The sequence below is a fragment of the Schistocerca piceifrons genome, chromosome 7 (genome assembly GCF_021461385.2).
Source record: "Schistocerca piceifrons isolate TAMUIC-IGC-003096 chromosome 7, iqSchPice1.1, whole genome shotgun sequence".
Lineage (NCBI taxonomy): Eukaryota > Metazoa > Arthropoda > Insecta > Orthoptera > Acrididae > Schistocerca > Schistocerca piceifrons.
In genome coordinates this window covers 411,028,898-411,047,003 of record NC_060144.1, presented here as the reverse complement: position 1 = coordinate 411,047,003, position 18,106 = coordinate 411,028,898, and positions in this window count along the sequence as shown.

The following is an 18,106-nucleotide window of genomic DNA, read 5'->3' as shown; positions in this document are numbered from 1 at the left end:
AGCATAAGGGAACAATTGACAAGAATGGGGGAAATAAATACAGTAGAAGAAGAATGCGTAGCTTTGAGGGATGAAGCAGTGAAGGCAGCAGACGATCAAGTAGGTAAAAAGACGAGGGCTGGTAGAAATCCTTGGGTAACAGAAGAAATATTGAATTTAATTGATGAAGGGAGAAAATATAAAAATGCAGTAAATGAAGCAGGCAAAACGGAATACAAACGTCTCAAAAATGAGATCGACAGGAAGTGCAAAATTGCTAAGCAGGGATGGCTAGAGGACAAATGTAAGGATGTAGAGGCTTATCTCATGAGGGATAAGATAGATACAGCCTACAGGAAAATTAAAGAGACCTTTGGAGAAAAGAGAACCACTTGTATGAATATCAAGAGCTCAGATGGAAACCCAGTTCTAAGCAAAGAAGGGAAAGTAGACAGGTGGAAGGAGTATATAGAGGGTCTCTACAAGGGCGATGTAATTGAGGACAATATTATGGAAATAGAAGAGGATGTAGATGATAATGAAATGGGAGATACGATACTGCGTGAAGAGTTTGACAGAGCACTGAAAGACCTGAGTCGAAACAAGGCCCCGGGAGTAGACAACATTCCATTAGAACTACTAACGGCTTTGGAAGAGCCAGTCATGACAAAACTCTACCATCTGGTGAGCAAGATATATGAGACAGGCGAAATACCCTCAGACTTCAAGAAGAATATAATAATCTCAATCCCAAAGAAAGCAGGTGTTGACAGATGTGAAAATCACCCAAACATCAGTTTAATAAGTCACAGCTGCAAAATTCCTACACCAATTCTTTACAGACGAATGGAAAAACTGGTAGAAGTCGACCTCGGGGAAGATCAGTTTGGATTCCGTAGAAATGTTGGAACACGTGAGGCAATACTGACCTGACGCCTTATCTTAGTAGAAAGATTAAGGAAAGGCAAACCTACGTTTCTAGCATTTGTAGACTTAGTGAAAGCTTTTGACAATGTGGACTGGAATACTCTCTTTCAAATTCTAAAGGTGGCAGGGGTAAAATACAGGGAGCGAAAGGCTATTTACAATTTGTGCAGAAACCAGATGGCAGTTATAAGAGTCGAGGGACATGAAAGGGAAGCAGTGGTTGGGAAGGGAGTGAGACAGGGTTGTAGGCTCTCCCCGACGTTATTCAATCTGTATATTGAGCAAGTAGTAAAGGAAACAAAAGAAATATTCGGAGTAGGTATTAAAATCCATGGAGAAGAAATAAAAACTTTGAGGTTCGCTGATGACATTGTAATTCTGTCAGAGACAGCAAAGGACTTGGATAAGCAGTTGAACGGAGTGGACAGTGTCTTGAAAGGAGGGTATAAGATGAACATCAACAAAAGCAAATCGAGGATCATGGAATGTAGTCGAATTAAGTCGGGTGATGCTGAGGGAATTAGATTAGGAAATGAGACACTTATAGTAGTAAAGGAGTTTTGCTATTTGGGGATCAAAATAACTGATGATGGTCGAAGTAGAGAGGATATAAAATGTAGACTGGCAATGGCAAGGAAAGCGTTTCTGAAGAAGAGAAATTTGTTAACATCGAGTATAGATTTAAGTGTCAGGAAGTTGTTTCTGAAAGTATTTTTGTATGGAGTGTAGCCATGTATGGAAGTGAAACGTGGACGATAAATAGTTTGGACAAGAAGAGAATAGAAATGTAGCGCTACAGAAGAATGCTGAAGCTTAGATGGGTAGATCACGTAACTAATGAGGAGGTATTGAATAGAATAGGGGAGAAGAGGAGTTTGTGGCACAACCTGACAAGAAGAAGGGACCGGTTGGTAGGGCATGTTCTGAGGCATCAAGGGATCACGAATTTAGCATTGGAGGGCAGTGTGGAGGGTAAAAATCGTAGCGAGAGACCAAGAGATGAATACACTAAGCAGATTCAGAAGGATGTAGGTTGCAGTAAGTACTTGGAGATGAAGAAGCTTGCACAGGATAGAGTAGCATGGAGAGCTGCATCAAACCAGTCTCAGGACTGAAGAGCACAACAACAGCCCCTTAGCGGTGTAAAAATTTTAAGCTTCTAAGTCAACTGAATCAAAAGATACGACCATTTATGTCCCACATTTGGTACTCGAAAACTCACCCATCAAAACCTAAATTGTATTTGTCGTTGACCCAGAATCATGAAATTTGGCGAAAAGTAAGCTTTCACAAGTTAATTTGTTATTATGTAACACACGAAACATGTTTGTCGTTTTTTATCGATCTGTCTGTCTGTCTTTGTTGAGAGCCCTTTTTCTATTGGACCGATTGATATATCAAGTTCAGATTTATGTGACATGTTAAAGTCAATGGTCCCTTAGCGGTATCGAAAATTTAAGCTTCTAAATCAATACAATCAAGAAATTCAGTCATTTATGTAACACATTTTGATAGTCGCAAACTCACTCCTCACTTCCCCTAGAATAACAAAATTCGCCAAGAAGGAAAGTTTCAGAGTAAAGTAAAGCAGAAAATCTTAAACTCGTTATTTTAATTACAGCACATAAAAATATCTTTTTGCTGTTTGAACATATATTGCATTCATCATCCATGAAAAGCCTAATCGACGAACATTACTGCATGCAATATTGTAATCATGTTTTAGCAAGTAAATAGAAAATGTTTTGTTAAATTTTCCCTCTCCTCTGCTTGTTTCTTTTCGGATGTACGGCCTACACTGAGGAAATTCTGTAGAAATTTTGATACAGTCTTGGAATTTCCGTGACCAATATCTTGCTACTATCGATATTGATAACAGGTAAAAATCTTTGACATTCTCGATTCCCAGGATGGACAAACTATATATAGCTAATTAAGCTTGTACAGAAACCTCATTTCACAAGTCCCACACGTGCTTTGCCAATTTTTAAGGTTCCGTGCATCAGACTGTAGAAACGGAACCCTTATATGATTGCTTTGTTATCCGTCTGTTCTGTGTCTGTCTGTCTCTCTATCTGTCTCTCTCTATGACTGTCTGTTCTCAGGAACGCAGCAGACGTCTCAAGCTAAAATTTGTGTCACATATAAAGATCTATGGTCTCCTGGCGGTGCAAAAATTTGAAGCTTTTAAGTCATTTCAGTCAAAAGATACGGCCATTTATGTCACATATTTTGATACTCGAAAATTCTGTCATCAAAACCTATTTGGTATATCCGTTGTCATAGGATCTTGAAATCTGGCAAGAAACAAGATTTCACAGTACAAGTAAAGGAAAAAATCTTAAATTAATTTATAATTTTATGCTTCTTTTGTCATTTATTATACAACTTTAAACATGAAATTAAAACATTCTCGAAAGTTTTGGACTCCTTGGGACCAATATATTGACAGTACTATTGTCGATAAGAAGCAAAAAGCGTCTGTATTCTCGCTTCCTGGGATGGATGAATTGTCTGTGCACATAATTAAGTTCTTACGTCACCCTTAGTGCATGAGTCCTACTCGCTCAAGGTCAATATTTTTCTTCGAGTATTGCAGCTATTAACGCCACTATTCTTCTCAAATAGTGGTGGATTAATTGCGAAGAATTAGATTAGCGAATAAACTTACTTTACGGGAACAGCTGAATTGTTAAACTCCTGAAAATGGTGGCTACAAGATGAGTCTGGGTGAACACTACATATTATTCTTATTTTTGCGTAAGCAATACTTTCTTTCAAAGTGACAAATCACCCAAGAAAATTTTAACTTGCAAAGATAATGACTGCTCATTGTAAAATACACTGAGGTGACAAATGTCATGGGATACCTCCTAATATCGTGTCGGCCCTCCTTTTGCCCGGCGTTGTGGAGCAACTCGACGTGGCATGGACTCAACAAGTAGTTGAAAGTCCCTGCAGAAATACTGAGCATGCTGCCTCTATAGCGCTCCACACTTGGGAAAGTGTTTCCGGTGGAGAGTTTTGTGCACGAACTGACCTCTCGACTGTGTCACATAAATGTTCTATAGGATTCATGTCGGCGATCTGGATGACTAGATCATTCGCTCGAATTGTCCAGAATGTTCTTCAAACCAATTGAGAACAATTGTGGCTCGGTAACACGGCCCATTGTCATCCATAAAAATTCCATCGTTGTTTGGGAACATGAACTCCATGAATGACTGAAAATGACCATTTGCAGCCATTCATGGACTTCATGTTCCCAACTAGCCGAACATAACCATTTGCAGTCAATGATCGGTTCAGCTGGACACGAGAACCCAGTCCATTCTGTGCAAAATACAACCCACACCATTAAGGAGCCACCACCAGCTTGAAAAATGGTTCAAATGGCTCTGAGCACTATGGGACTTAACATCAGAGGTCATCAGTTCCCTAGACTTAGAACTACTTAAACCTAACTAACCTAAGGACATCACACTCATCCATGCCCGAGGCAGGATTCGAACCTGTGACCGTAGCAGCAGCGCGGTTCAGGACTGAAGCGCCTAGAACCGCTCGGCCACAGCGGCCGGCACCAGCTTGCACAGTGCCTTGTTGGTAACTTGCATCCATGACTTCGTGGGGTCTGCGCCACACTCTAACGCAACCATCAGCTCTTACCAACTTAATTCGGGATCTACCTTAACAGGAAACGGTTTTTCAGCAGTCTAGGGCCCCAGGAGAGGCGCTGCAGGCGATGTCTTGCTGTTAGCACAGGCATTTGCGTCGGTCGTCTGCTGCCATAATCGTTTAACGTCAGATTTCGTCACACAGTCCTGACGGATACGTTCGTTGTACAACCGACATTGCTTCCTGCAGTTATTTCACGCGCTGGCCGCGGTGGCCGTGCCGTTCTGGCGCTGCAGTCCGGAACCGCGAGGCTGCTACGGTCGCAGGTTCGAATCCTGCCTCGGGCATGGGTGTGTGTGATGTCCTTAGGTTAGTTAGGTTTAAGTAGTTCTAAGTTCTAGGGGACTTATGACCTAAGATGTTGAGTCCCATAGTGCTCAGAGCCATTTGAACCATTTTTTTTATTTTTTTTTTATTTCACGCAATATTGCTTGTCTGTTAGCACTGGCAACTCTTCGCAAACGCCGCTGCTCTCGGTAGTTAAGTGAAGGCCGTCGGCCTCTGCGTTGTCCGTGGTAAGACATAATGCCTCAAATTTGGTATTCATGGCACACTCTTAACACTGTGGATATCAGAATACTGAATTCCTTAACGATTTCTGAAATGTCCCCTACGTCTAGCCCCAACAACCATTCCACGTTCAAAGTCTGTTAATTCCTGGCGCGGCCATAAGCACGTCGGAAACCTTTTCACTTGAATCACCTGAGTACAAATGACAGCTCCGTCAACGTACTGCCCTTTTGTACCTCTTGTGTAGGAGAAACTACCCTCATCTGTATATGTGCATATCGTCATCCCGTAACTTTTCCCACCCCAGTGTATAGTGAGACGTTGGTTTGTTTGTTTCTAAAGATAACTACCATAAGAAGAGCAATCGAAATGTCTGTGCAGCTACGTAATGCACTGCAGCCAGGGCTCTGTAGCCGCAGCAGTGAAGCAGAACGGCGGTCGGAGTCGCCGCGGCACGCCGTAGTCTAGCCGGCCCAACTGCGCCGCAGTAAACGTCGCGGCAGGCTGACGGCTGGGAACGGCTCGTAAATATTCTGCGCCTCTGTTTGAATTTTCTATGGCCACCTGAAAAAGCTGAACTGTTCGCTGCTACGGCAATAACTGGCGTCTATGCGTTTCGGAGTCTCTTTCCTTTTTCACTCATTTCGCTATCTCGCACATCTTTACAGTATCCGTATATTGATACTCGATGACTTTCCTCCTCCCTAAGTTCAATTGAAACTACTCTATTCTATGAACCTTCTACCAGGCACTTGAATGTGATTTGCCGAGTATCCATGTAGATGTAAATGTATCTGATCGAAAGTTTACGGGCAACCCTATACAACGCGGAATTGAGCACTAGGTGTCAGGGGAGGCTGATCCGCCAGTATAAATTAAGGCGAGAGTATGGTGCCGTCATTAGAGAAGCGGTAAGAGCACAATGGGTCAGTCAGTAGTGCTAACTTCGAATGCGGACTACTCACTGAGTGTCACCTGAGTGACAAATCAATCAGGGACATTTCAACATTTCTAAAGCTTCCCAGGCTGGTCCCGGCGGAGGTTCGAGTCCTCCCTCGGGCATGGGTGTGTGTGTTTGTCCTTAGGATAATTTAGGTTAAGTAGTGTGTAAGCTTAGGGACTCATGACCTTAGCAGTTAAGTCCCATAAGATTTCGCACACATTTGAAAATTCTTCTTAAAGCTTCCGAAGTCGACTGTCGGTGATCTGATTGTGAAGTGGAAGCGTGAAGGAACAATGTAGTGTATCTATAACCTATTAATGTGTGTGTATTATTATTTTATTTAATTTAACCTATATTTTATTTTTATTTTTAATTTGATTTTGGTTCCACCGCAAAGATAGGCAAGGCACGGATCATTCTTAGATTTCACTGACACAAAAATGTAGCGTGGGACCCTGCATAATTATTGAAATTACTTAGACGAATTCATGCTCAAAAACAGTTAACCATTATAGGCTATATACACATACAAAAAAGGTATTTCACCACTTTCAATACGTAAGGACCTATGTGTGATTTAATTACGTCTTAGTGCAGGCCAAATCTGTGTCCTGTTGCACGTAACGTAAATCGTCTGGATAAATAGTTAAGTACTTTGAAAATGTCAGTTTCCTACAGATCATGGATGAAAGAAATAATATCGCCGATCTCCAGCGTCGCCTGTGGAAAGAACGAGATAACAATTACGATAATTTGAAATTGCCGCTTAATGCCGGCCAATTGTCGCCGTCCACCGATGTTCAGCTTGCTGCCGGCGCGGCGTCTGAAATTCTTTTAAAAATGATAGAACAAGCAAACGGGATATGTGGCGCAGGTTACAGCTAAAATTAACAACAGGAATACTTTAGACATATATTAGAACACACTGCTCAAATAATAAAACATGTACACACGTTATTATTTAGATGTTGCCCAATGGCGTCCTATTCGAACAAGAACAAGCAAGAGAGTGTCTCACGCTTTTTGTTTCACGCCGATACCAAAAAGAACAAAGATAGTAATAATACTTATGTTACAGATAATAGAGTTTCTTTATAATCGCATTATTCCTTGACTATCAGTAGAGTTTCTTTTACATATGACAAATATAATTGTTTAATATCGTGGAAAAATATTCGATAATTTATACTTAGATTGGAAATTAAATAGTAGCAACAGTGCTGTGGAGATACTACGCAATGGAATCTAGCATTGTCGCTGATAGCACACGTTGTTGACGTCCCTACCTTACCTCCAAGCAAATGGACTCGCCCGTCCCAAGTCACCGGCTGCGCACAATCGGGAGGTCTAACGTAACGGTGTCACTATGTTTTCGAAACCGGAACAACGGAGTTGGATCCAGATTGAATGTGCCAGAGGTCGTATAGTACGACAGTATCATCAAGGACTTCAAGAGGCGTGCGGAGAATCGGCATTGCCGCACGTTGGGTAAAAGCCTTCAACGAAGGTCGGCAAACTGTGGCAGACATGCATCGGGCAGGTCGTCCCAGTGTCTCTGAAGAAGAAGTGCATGCTGTTGCCGCGTTAGTGGACAGTGATCGAGACCATACGATTTGTGAGCTCGCTCACGAAACCGGATTAGCGCATACGACTGTTCTTCGCATCCTGAAGAAGCGCCAGGGCATGCGAAAAATTGCATCACGATGGGTTCCGCATGACTTGACAGAAATGGAGAAATGGATGCGTTATGACGCTGCTCAGACGCACTTGGAGCGCTATGAGCGCGAAGGAGAGACTTTCTTACGCCGTATCGTAACACTGGATGAGACATGGGCCACATCGTACGAGCCAAAACTGAAACACCAATCCAGGAATGGCGTCATTATGGGTCACCGCAAAAGTCGAAAGTGCGTCAAAGCTCCAGTATGGTGAAAGTTATGGTGATTCTCGTGTACGACTGTGATTGTGTTATCCTAACGCATTACGTTCCTCCACGTCAGACCGTCAATGGTCAGTATCACTGATCGTTTTTGGAGCATCACCTGCGACCAGCTTTGAGAAAGAAGCGGCAACACTTCCTGCGCAACCCACCCAACATTTTGTACGATAATGCGCGGGCGCATACAGTGCGAGCTGTGGCTGCTTTGTTCGGTCGATGGGACTGGGAAGTACTGTACTATCCAGTATACTCCTCGGACTTAAGTTCTTATGACTTTGATTTGATTCCGAAGATGAAGGAACCACTTTGTGGCATTCGTTTCAGAACTGTCCCTGAGATTCGACAGGCAGTAGACCGATCCATTAACACCATCAACAGAACAGGCTCTGCTAACGGTATACTACGCATTCCACATCGCTGGCAACGGGCTCTACACAACGCTGGTGACTACTTAGAAGGACAGTAATAGGTGCAAACATGTAACTCTTTTGTATCGGTTGCGAATAAATAGTTGCCACTATTTGAGTTCTAACCCTCGTAGTTTGAATAATCTGGGCCGTGGGACGTCATAAGGCTCTCTGGAATGCCATTGTCATATGTTCTAATGTCCGGGAATGGCATTCTACATTACGTCACATGAAGCACTTTCACTAAAGTTGTCGTTTAGAGGCAGTTGCTACACTTTGTCAATTACACAATTCATTGCTTACATTCCTGTATCGCATGTCACGTATGTCTGACCAATAGATCATCAGGTCTTGTACTCAGACTATGACCTTACTTTACAATAATAATGGCTTTACCATATTATACTCAACAAATTTCCTATATTTTTATATTTTCTCGAGACTGCCGTGCATGCTTCTGTGTTACACGGTGTCTAATCCGCGTTTCTCAACCCGAAACTGAGTTTAGCCATGAATCCAAAAACTCTAGCAAAATCATGCGGTTAAATTGCATGACATATCACTGCTCGATTGATTCTAAAAGTTTCATCGAAATCTGCTTTGCTGATGACCCATGGTGTTTCCCTTTAACGTGGGTTTTACTCATGGTCATCTTTCTTCTTACTCTAGTAGTTGAAATATTACCAATAAATCTTTCACAAGCTGAACCTTCAAATGAAATAATAGTCCTACCTTTACATTACAGTATTGGCTTAAATCAAATGTTCTCATTAAAAATAGATATCAGTTTATATTCGCTATTCTACCTCAATTTCATTAACTTGCGCTCCTTCGTTACACTGTTCAGTAACTAATGTCTTTCCTATGCTTCTTTGAAAAGCAAGTAATATTGTTTTTTTGTCAAGTTCACTTACATGGATGACACTTTATATGTCCTAAATACAGAAAAATATACCATGGAAAACACTTCTATACTACTACATGCAAGAAAAATACATCAAAAACTGAAAGAAAATCTTATATCTACATTGTCACTATGAATCATTTTATATACGGTTAGGTGTCTTTCTACGGATATAGTCCTTTAATCTTGTCTCCGTCTATGTTAAACAAGAGAAAGCTACAATTATGTGGTATGTCAATGATTTTGTATGGCCCAGTGTATAATATCTGCCATTTCTTGTTTGTCCTTTTCGATAGCGATGACTTTGGGTGATTATTTGCTAAAATCAAATATCCAATTTAATATTGCACAATCTGTTTTATATTTTGGTCATATTTTTTCTTTCTTCCTTCTGCATATTTCGTAAGATTGTTTGCCACCTCACCAATTATTAACTCTCGAGGCTTAGATGCCCTTGGCAACCTGGATAAAGGATTTATCCATTCATTCTTTTCTATTTTATCAAGCTTATTTCGTTTGGTGTATAACCAGTAGCCGAATGTGGCAGGTTATTATGAATATTTTCAAATAGAGATACCAATTCCACGCACTTGGTATGTCATTTTGATGCATATGTTCTTATAAATCCTCTGAGTTCACGAAAACCCCGTTCCACGGGACTTGCTTCCGGACGTTATACGGCTACCGTAATGTGCTTTATAACATGCTCAGCTAAAAAAAACTTTCCATGTATGCACTGTGAAGTATTTAGCATTATCAGATATAATTGCTTGCGGCTTGCCTGCACTGGGAATGTAATCATTCAAGATTTTCTGGGCTACGGGTTTCGCTGTGGATGTCTTTAATGGATATATTTTAAGATTATTGGAGAACTGCAAATAGATATTTGACCCCACCACTTGCTGTGGGACAGAGTCCTGCTACATCCACAGGTATCAAATGATGTGATCCCATGGATAAAATCGGGTGTAGCATATTTTTAGTGGATCTGTTGACGTATTTTGCCTTTTGACAAATAGTACTAGTTCTTAAGATTTTACTTTATTTTAGTTTAGTTATGTCATGTTCCGTAGATCATTTTCACGATTATTTTATCGATATGATGTGGAACAAGTCAGATTACAAGATATTATACACACATGACAGTGCTAATATTAATATTAATGAAATTTTTAGTTCTACACATGCAACTACATTTAGAGGTATAATTTTTTTACCAGTTTTGAAACAGAAACTCGTCCATGAAATAGAAGGAGCTGTCCAAAAGAAATGATTTTAAGCAAGATCTAAAACTTGATCTGCTACCTGCCGGACACTTTATGTTGTTGGGCAAATGATCAAAGATTTCTGTTGCTGAATAATGTACTCCTTTTTTAGCAACTGACAGCTTCAATAACGGATAGTGAAGGTCATTTCTCCCTCTAGTGTTGTACGTATGAACATCACTGTTCTTCGCGAATTGAGATGTATCATTTATAACGAATTTCATTAGCGAATATATGTACTCTGATGGTGCAGTTGTAATACCTAACTCCTTGAATAGGTGCCTACATGACGTCCTTGGGTGAACACCACTAATTATTCTCACTGCTCTCTTTTGCGCAATCAATACTTTATGTCTAAGTGGTGAGTTACCCCATAAAACTATTCCATAAGACATTATTGAGTGGAAATATGCAATGTACGTTAGGAGGCTGTTCTGTTTATTACCAAGACTAGCGATCATACAAAGAGCGAAAGAAGCTGAACTTAATTGTTTGAGAAGCTCAGTAATATCCTTCAAGTTGTCATCAATGTGAACACCCAAAAATTTGGAGAAATCTGCCCTGTTAACTGTGCCCTGTTCATATGCTACATCAGTTATCGGTATGACTCTAGTCGGTGTACAGAACTGGATATAGTGAGTTTTTTTCAAAATGAAGGGAGAATCCATTTTCTGAGAACCACTTAATAATTCTCTGAAAGACATCCTTTACAATATCTCTAGTTGCTTTTTCTGGAATGGAATTTATTGTAACACTCGTGTCATCTGCAAAAAGTACTAGTTCTGCTTGCTGAACCTTAAGTGAGAGGTCATTCACATGAATAAGGAACATGTGTGTACTGTACGTTTCATGCCTGGGAAATAGCAGTATTTATCAATAATATCCTTACATTTTTCTATGCCTGTGTGTCCCCATAAAAGATGAGTGTGCCACACAAGGCTTTCTACACAATTTTTAGGTATACAAACATACCCTGCTTATGATATAGAATGTCATTTTCTATCTTATATTTTTGAATTAGCTCAGGGTCTGATTTCTGATGCAAGGATTGTTTGATTCTTCCCCACAATAAGTCTGAGCCTTGAATCTGCGCCACACTGTTACACATTCTCAAGAATTGATTTCTATGTACTGTATCTTTGACCAGTAATACTTTAAACTCGGATACTTGCTCTATCGGCTCAGTAACTTCAAACAAATCCTGACGTAGTCTGAATAATGTATCTCCCACTACATTGTCCTTTCCATTAATAAACATTTATGAAATGTATATTCTTGTAATAAGAGTTCCTACCTCGCTAATCGGGCATGTAGTAACTTACACATCAACAAGAAGCTTAATGCTTGATGATCACAAAATACCTTCACTTTTTTTCGCGTAAATGTAGTAGTGGAATTTCTGCATAGCCTGTACTACCGCTAATACTTCCTGTTCCGTGACTGAATAAGCTGGGACCACAATTAACGCTGACAGGTACTGTGAACTCTACAAACACAAACGGGCAATTCAGAACCGGAGAAGAGGAATATTGAGCGAGGGCGTGCACATTTTCCATGACAACGCTCGCCCACACATCGCTCGGCAAACCGTTGCTCTCGTGCAACAGTTTCAGTGGAACATAATCACCCAGCCACCCTATAGACCTGACTTGGCGCCCAGGTCCCTAGGTTAAAAGATCATTTGGCCGGAAAACGATTTAGCTCCGACGACAAGGTGAAAAAAGAGGTTCATAACTTTCTGAACAGCATGGCGGCGAGCTGGTACGACAAGGGCATACAAAAACTGCCACAGCGTCTACAAAACTGCATCGATAGAAATGGTGATTATGTCGAAAAATAGCTAAATGTCCAAGCTGTAAACTGGTGTAAACCACTGTAGAAATAAACAGGTCTATGTACTTATAAAAAAATAGGAGACCTTACTTTTGGGATTAGCCTCGTATATCAGGTCTCGAAGAACGCACCAGACATGGCCAAGTTCTAGTCGAAGTTTGTATAATGTAATGTTTGTTAATTGCGTAAATGTGTCTGTTTCTCACATGAGAATATTACTAAACATTTCTGTGATGTCTCCTGGGCACAAGACCATTATAATTCCGCAAATAATTTTAGCATTTGTACTGGGTAAAACACTTTGTAAGTAGTTGAGACCCACATAAGAACGGCTTATCTTCGTTACACCAGTGTCATGCCTATGCCTTCGCCACCATCAGCTGTAAACCAGCCTGTTGAATTACCACATAATGAAATGCTAAAAATGGACCAAAACCGAACTAACCAAAAGGCAATGACTACATATTTCGTTTAATCTCACTCCTAGAAAACATTCGACAATCCCATTCCTGCAACAAATTGTACACATCCTCTAAATTCGAGGAGAAAAATCCCATATGTGCTCAGTCCTGGATCGATAACTTGTCCATGTCAATACACATCGCCTTACTCTCTGTACATCTATACCCTACGCCAATAAAAGTTTTACAGAATACTTCTTCTTGACACAGAACTCCGTGCCGACATGCGTCTCCCCCGGCCACCGCCAACCCCCCCGCCACCTTTCCCACTCTCTTACGAGATACAGTCTCAGTCTCCCCCATCTCCCCTCCATGGAATAAGACTATTAGCTCATCCTTACCTTCTAATCCCACAATCCAGTCCAGCATTCACTTTCCGATCAGACAATCCATCCTCCGATGTTATAATCCCTTTCCATAGGATCTCATTTCGTCAAATTTTGCTCCCAGCCTTGCCAGGAGCTGACCATTATCTAAAACTCCAAAATCTACTAACAGCATCATAACCCTTATCGCAATACCACCTACAACATTGTAACTACTATCTCGCACAAAAAAAACATGCCAGTTACAATTTTTTGTACACAAAATTTATCTATGAATAGCGTCCGTGTTGTTGATGAAATCTTCTCGGGCTTCCATCAGGGTAGCTGCGTCGAAAATCCGCCACCTTTCGATGAGTGTCATTCTCATAATCTTCTGGCGAAGATGATGAGAATGACACTCATCGAAACGTAGCGGATTTTCGACGCAGCTACCCTGATGGAAGGCCGAGAAGATTTCATCAGCAGTATGCACCGGGAAAGCCTACATTCACATCTGTATTGTGTTTTTACCTCACAATTTTAATCATTGTAAGTGGAACTATTTTATATATACTGACCATCTGTACGAAAATAAACGCAAAAGTCTTACAGTTGAGTGGTGTGCAATCATAGTAAACGCCCAGCATCAGTAACGGAAACGAGACGATAAGAAACGCGTTGAGAGAGTTAGGGACGAGAAGTCCATCAAAGAATTTCTTCAGCACAACAAATACTCTATACACACGGTCCAGTCACATTAATGTGACCACCATCTATGTTCGACAGCAATGTGTAGTAACCACTCATGGCGCTATCGGAAGCCAGCGCTGAGTTAACTGTGTTGAACCAAGGGCCACAGATGACAGGAATGAACGACTGCTGCGGATATGTGTACGGGCGAATAGACGCGCAAGTGCTGGGTAACTGACTGCTCGGATGAACGGAGGGGTTGGCAACAGTGTCTTCTCAACGACTGTTCAGCGAACATACACTCAGTCGCAAAAGTATTCGGACAGCACGTAACGGCGCATAATTTTGCAGTTTGATGCATGAACAAATACAGAAATTGCACTTTGTAATGTATTTGGGACTCTGGGTACGATGTCGCAACGTGAAACACGCGTCAAATACAAAGAATTATTGTTGGACACGTGTCTGTTACGTAATATTTCCTGAAAACGGCATGGGAAGGTGCAACAAAAGTATTCGGACAAAAGCGGACAACGCGAGACCGTAGTTCACTCCGAGGCACACAAAGGGTGAAGCGACTGCAGTGTGTCTGACATTTCCGCGAGACGATAACGATGATTAGTAAACACGTATCGCGAGCCTGTGCAGGTCGACGATGGGACGTAGAGGGAAGTGTTCTACGTTCGAGCAAAGGCAACTTGCCGTTTATCATCATGCGAAGGGGAAAACCTGCAGGCAAATTGCCGCAGTAGTGAACATGAAGAAAAGTACAGTTCACGACATTAATAAACGGTTCGAGAAAGAAGACCGATTGGAATCCCGTTGCAGTACAGGACGGCCACGGACATTTTCAAAGAGAGATGAACGTGATTGTGCGAAAGGTAAAACAGAATCCGAAAATATCTGCCATACGAATTGCAAGTGAGGTGGAGGGAGACCCTGGTATAAAAGTTCATCCCGAAACCGTGCGGAGAGTACTACGACAATCGCAGTACCATCGTCGAGTGGCCCGGCGAAAGCCATTCATAAATCCAGTGAACCAGAAGAAACGTATGCAGTGTGCGAGGGAATACGCCGAATACGATCAGGCTTGGTGGAATCGGGTGATATTTTGCGAAGAATGTAAATTTACATTATGGCAAAGCGACGGAAAGGCAAACGTGTGGCGAAAGACCAATGAAGAGCTGAATCCCAGGAACCTCAAACCAACAGTAAAGTTTGGAGGTGGGAGCAACATGGTGTGTGGATGCATGTCCGGTAATGGTGTGGGTGATTTAGTGTTCATTGATGATACGATGAACAAGGAAGCGTATTTGAATATACTGCAAGGACATTTGAAGCAGAGTGCACGACATCTAGGTATTGCGAACAACTTTCATTTTTATCAGGATAATGATCCCAAGCATACCACGCATATTGTACAAATGTGATTGCTCTTCAATTGCCCGAAAGTATTGCACCCCCCTCCCCAATCACCAGACCTTAAGCCAATCGGATAAATTGAAACGGACCCTCCGCACGGACAACATCTACAGGGTGTTACAAAAAGGTACGGCCAAACTTTCAGGAAACATTCCTCACACACAAATAAAGAAAAGATGTTATGTGGACATGTGTCCGGAAACGCCTAATTTCCATGTTAGAGCTCATTATAGTTTCGTCAGTATGTACTGTACTTCCTCGATTCACCGCCACTTGGCCCAATTGAAGGAAGGTAATGTTGACTTCGGTGCTTGTGTTGGCATGCGACTCATTGCTCTACAGTACTAGCATCAACCACACCAGTACGTAGCATCAACGGGTTAGTGTTCATCACAAACGTGGTTTTGCAGTCAGTGAAATGTTTACAAATGCGGAGTTGGCAAGATGCTCATTTGATGTATGGATTAGAAAGGGGAAATAGCCGTGGCGCGGTACGTATGTATCGAGACAGATTTGCAGAACGACGGTGTCCCGACAGGAAGACGTTCGAAGCAATTGATCGGTGTCTTAGGGAGCACGGAACATTCCAGCCTATGGCTCGCGACTGGGGAAGACCTAGAACGACGAAAACACCTGCAATGGACGAGGTAATTCTTCGTGCAGTTGACGATAACCCTAATGTCAGCGTCAGAGAAGTTGCTGCTGTACAGGGTAACGTTGACCATGTCACTGTATGGAGAGTGCTACGGGAGAATCAGTTGTTTCCGTACCACGTGCAGCGTGTGCAGGCACTATCAGCAGCTGATTGGCCTCCACGGGTACACTTCTGCGAATGGTTCATCCAACAATGTGTCAATCCTCATTTCAGTGCAAATGTTCTCTTTACGGATGAGGCTTCATTCCAACGTGATCAAATTGTAAATTTTCACAATCAACATGTGTGGGCTGACGAGAATCCGCACGCAATTGTGCAATCACATCATCAACACAGATTTTCTGTGAACGTTTGGTCAGGCATTGTTGGAGATGTCTTGATTGGGCCCCATGTTCTTCCACCTACGCTCAATGGAGCACGTTATCATGATTTCATACGGGATACTCCACCTGTGCTGCTAGAACATGTGCCTTTACAAGTATGGCAAAATATGTGGTTCATGCACAATGGAGCTCCTGCACATTTCAGTCGAAGTGTTCGTACGCTTCTCAACAACAGATTCGGTGACTGATGGATTGGTAGAGGCGGACCAATTCCATGGCCTCAACGCTCTCCTGACCTCAACCCTCTTGACTTTCATTTATGGGGGCATTTGAAAGCTCTTGTCTACGCAACCCCGGTACCAAATGTAGAGACTCTTCGTGCTCGTATTGTGGACGGCTGTGATACAATACGCCATTCTCCAGGGCTGCATCAGCGCATCAGGGATTCCATGCGACGGAGGATGGATGCATGTATCCTCGCTAACGGAGGACATTTTGAACAAGTCACGCTGGTACGTTCTGTTGCTGTGTGTTTCCATTCCATGATTAATGTGATTTGAAGAGAAGTAATAAAATGAGCTCTAACATGGATAGTAAGCGTTTCCGGATACATGTCCATATAACAAATTTTCTTTCTTTGTGTGTGAGGAATGTTTCCTGAAAGTTTGGCCGTACCTTTTTATAACACCCTGTATACGAAGGAGACCTTGAAAGAGAAACTGCTCCAAGAATGGGCAAATATAGGCCCAGATTTCACGAAAAAACTCGTGGAAAGTATGCCTAGTAGATTGGAAGAGGTATTGAAAATGAAAGGTGGACCCACAAGGAATTGACATTTTCGTCGTACAACTTATGAACATTTATTGGACAGTGTCCGAATACTTTTGTAGCAGCAGGGTGTGCAGGATGTTTCATTTTTGTTGTTAATTTTTCTGTTATTTATGTTTTGGAAACGAAATAATACAATAATTCTTTTGTAATTAGTATTGTTACGCATATATATTGCTAATAAATATGTTTGGGTTTCATAGACAGTGTTTCTCGAGTACTCATTGTGAAACTTCCCACTGTCCGAATACTTTTGCGACTGATGAGTGTAGCTCCGTATGGGTCTCCACAGCAAGCGCCTGGTTATGCACCCATGCTGACTGCTGTTCATCGGTGACGAAGGCTGGCATTTGTACGCCGTTACCGCAGCTTGACGTCCACTGAACGGCTGCAGGTGACCTTTCAGATGAATCACCTTTCATGCTACATCGCACAGGTGGCCGTTGGTGTACGGCGCGAAACGTCTAAAAGCAAAAGGTCCAGGACGGAAGAAGGAGAATTATCGTCTGCGGAATGTTCTCGTGGCATTCCCTGGCTGATCTCGTCACTTTAGAAGCCACAATGGATCAATAAAAGTGTGAATGTATCCTTGGGGACTACGTCCACCCCACGTGCAGTTTGTTCATCAGACGATGGCATCTACCAGCAGGACAATGCAAAGTGTCACACAGCTTGCAGGATACGTGCGTGGTTCGAGGGGCACCAGAGTGAGTTTACCGCACTCTACTGGCACCACCCCCCATGAACCATGGACCTTGCCGTTGGTGGGGAGGCTTGCGTGCCTCAGCGATACAGATAGCCGTACCGTAGGTGCAACCACAACGGAGGGTTATCTGTTGAGAGGCCAGGCAAACGTGTGGTTCCTGAAGAAGGCCAGCAGCCTTTTCAGTAGTTGCAGGGGCAACAGTCTAGATGATTGACTGATCTGGCCATATAACACTAACCAAGACGGCCTTGCTGTGCTGGTGCTGCGAACGGCTGAAATCAAGGGGAAACTACAGCCGTAATTTTTCCCGAGGGTATGCAGCTTTACTGTATGA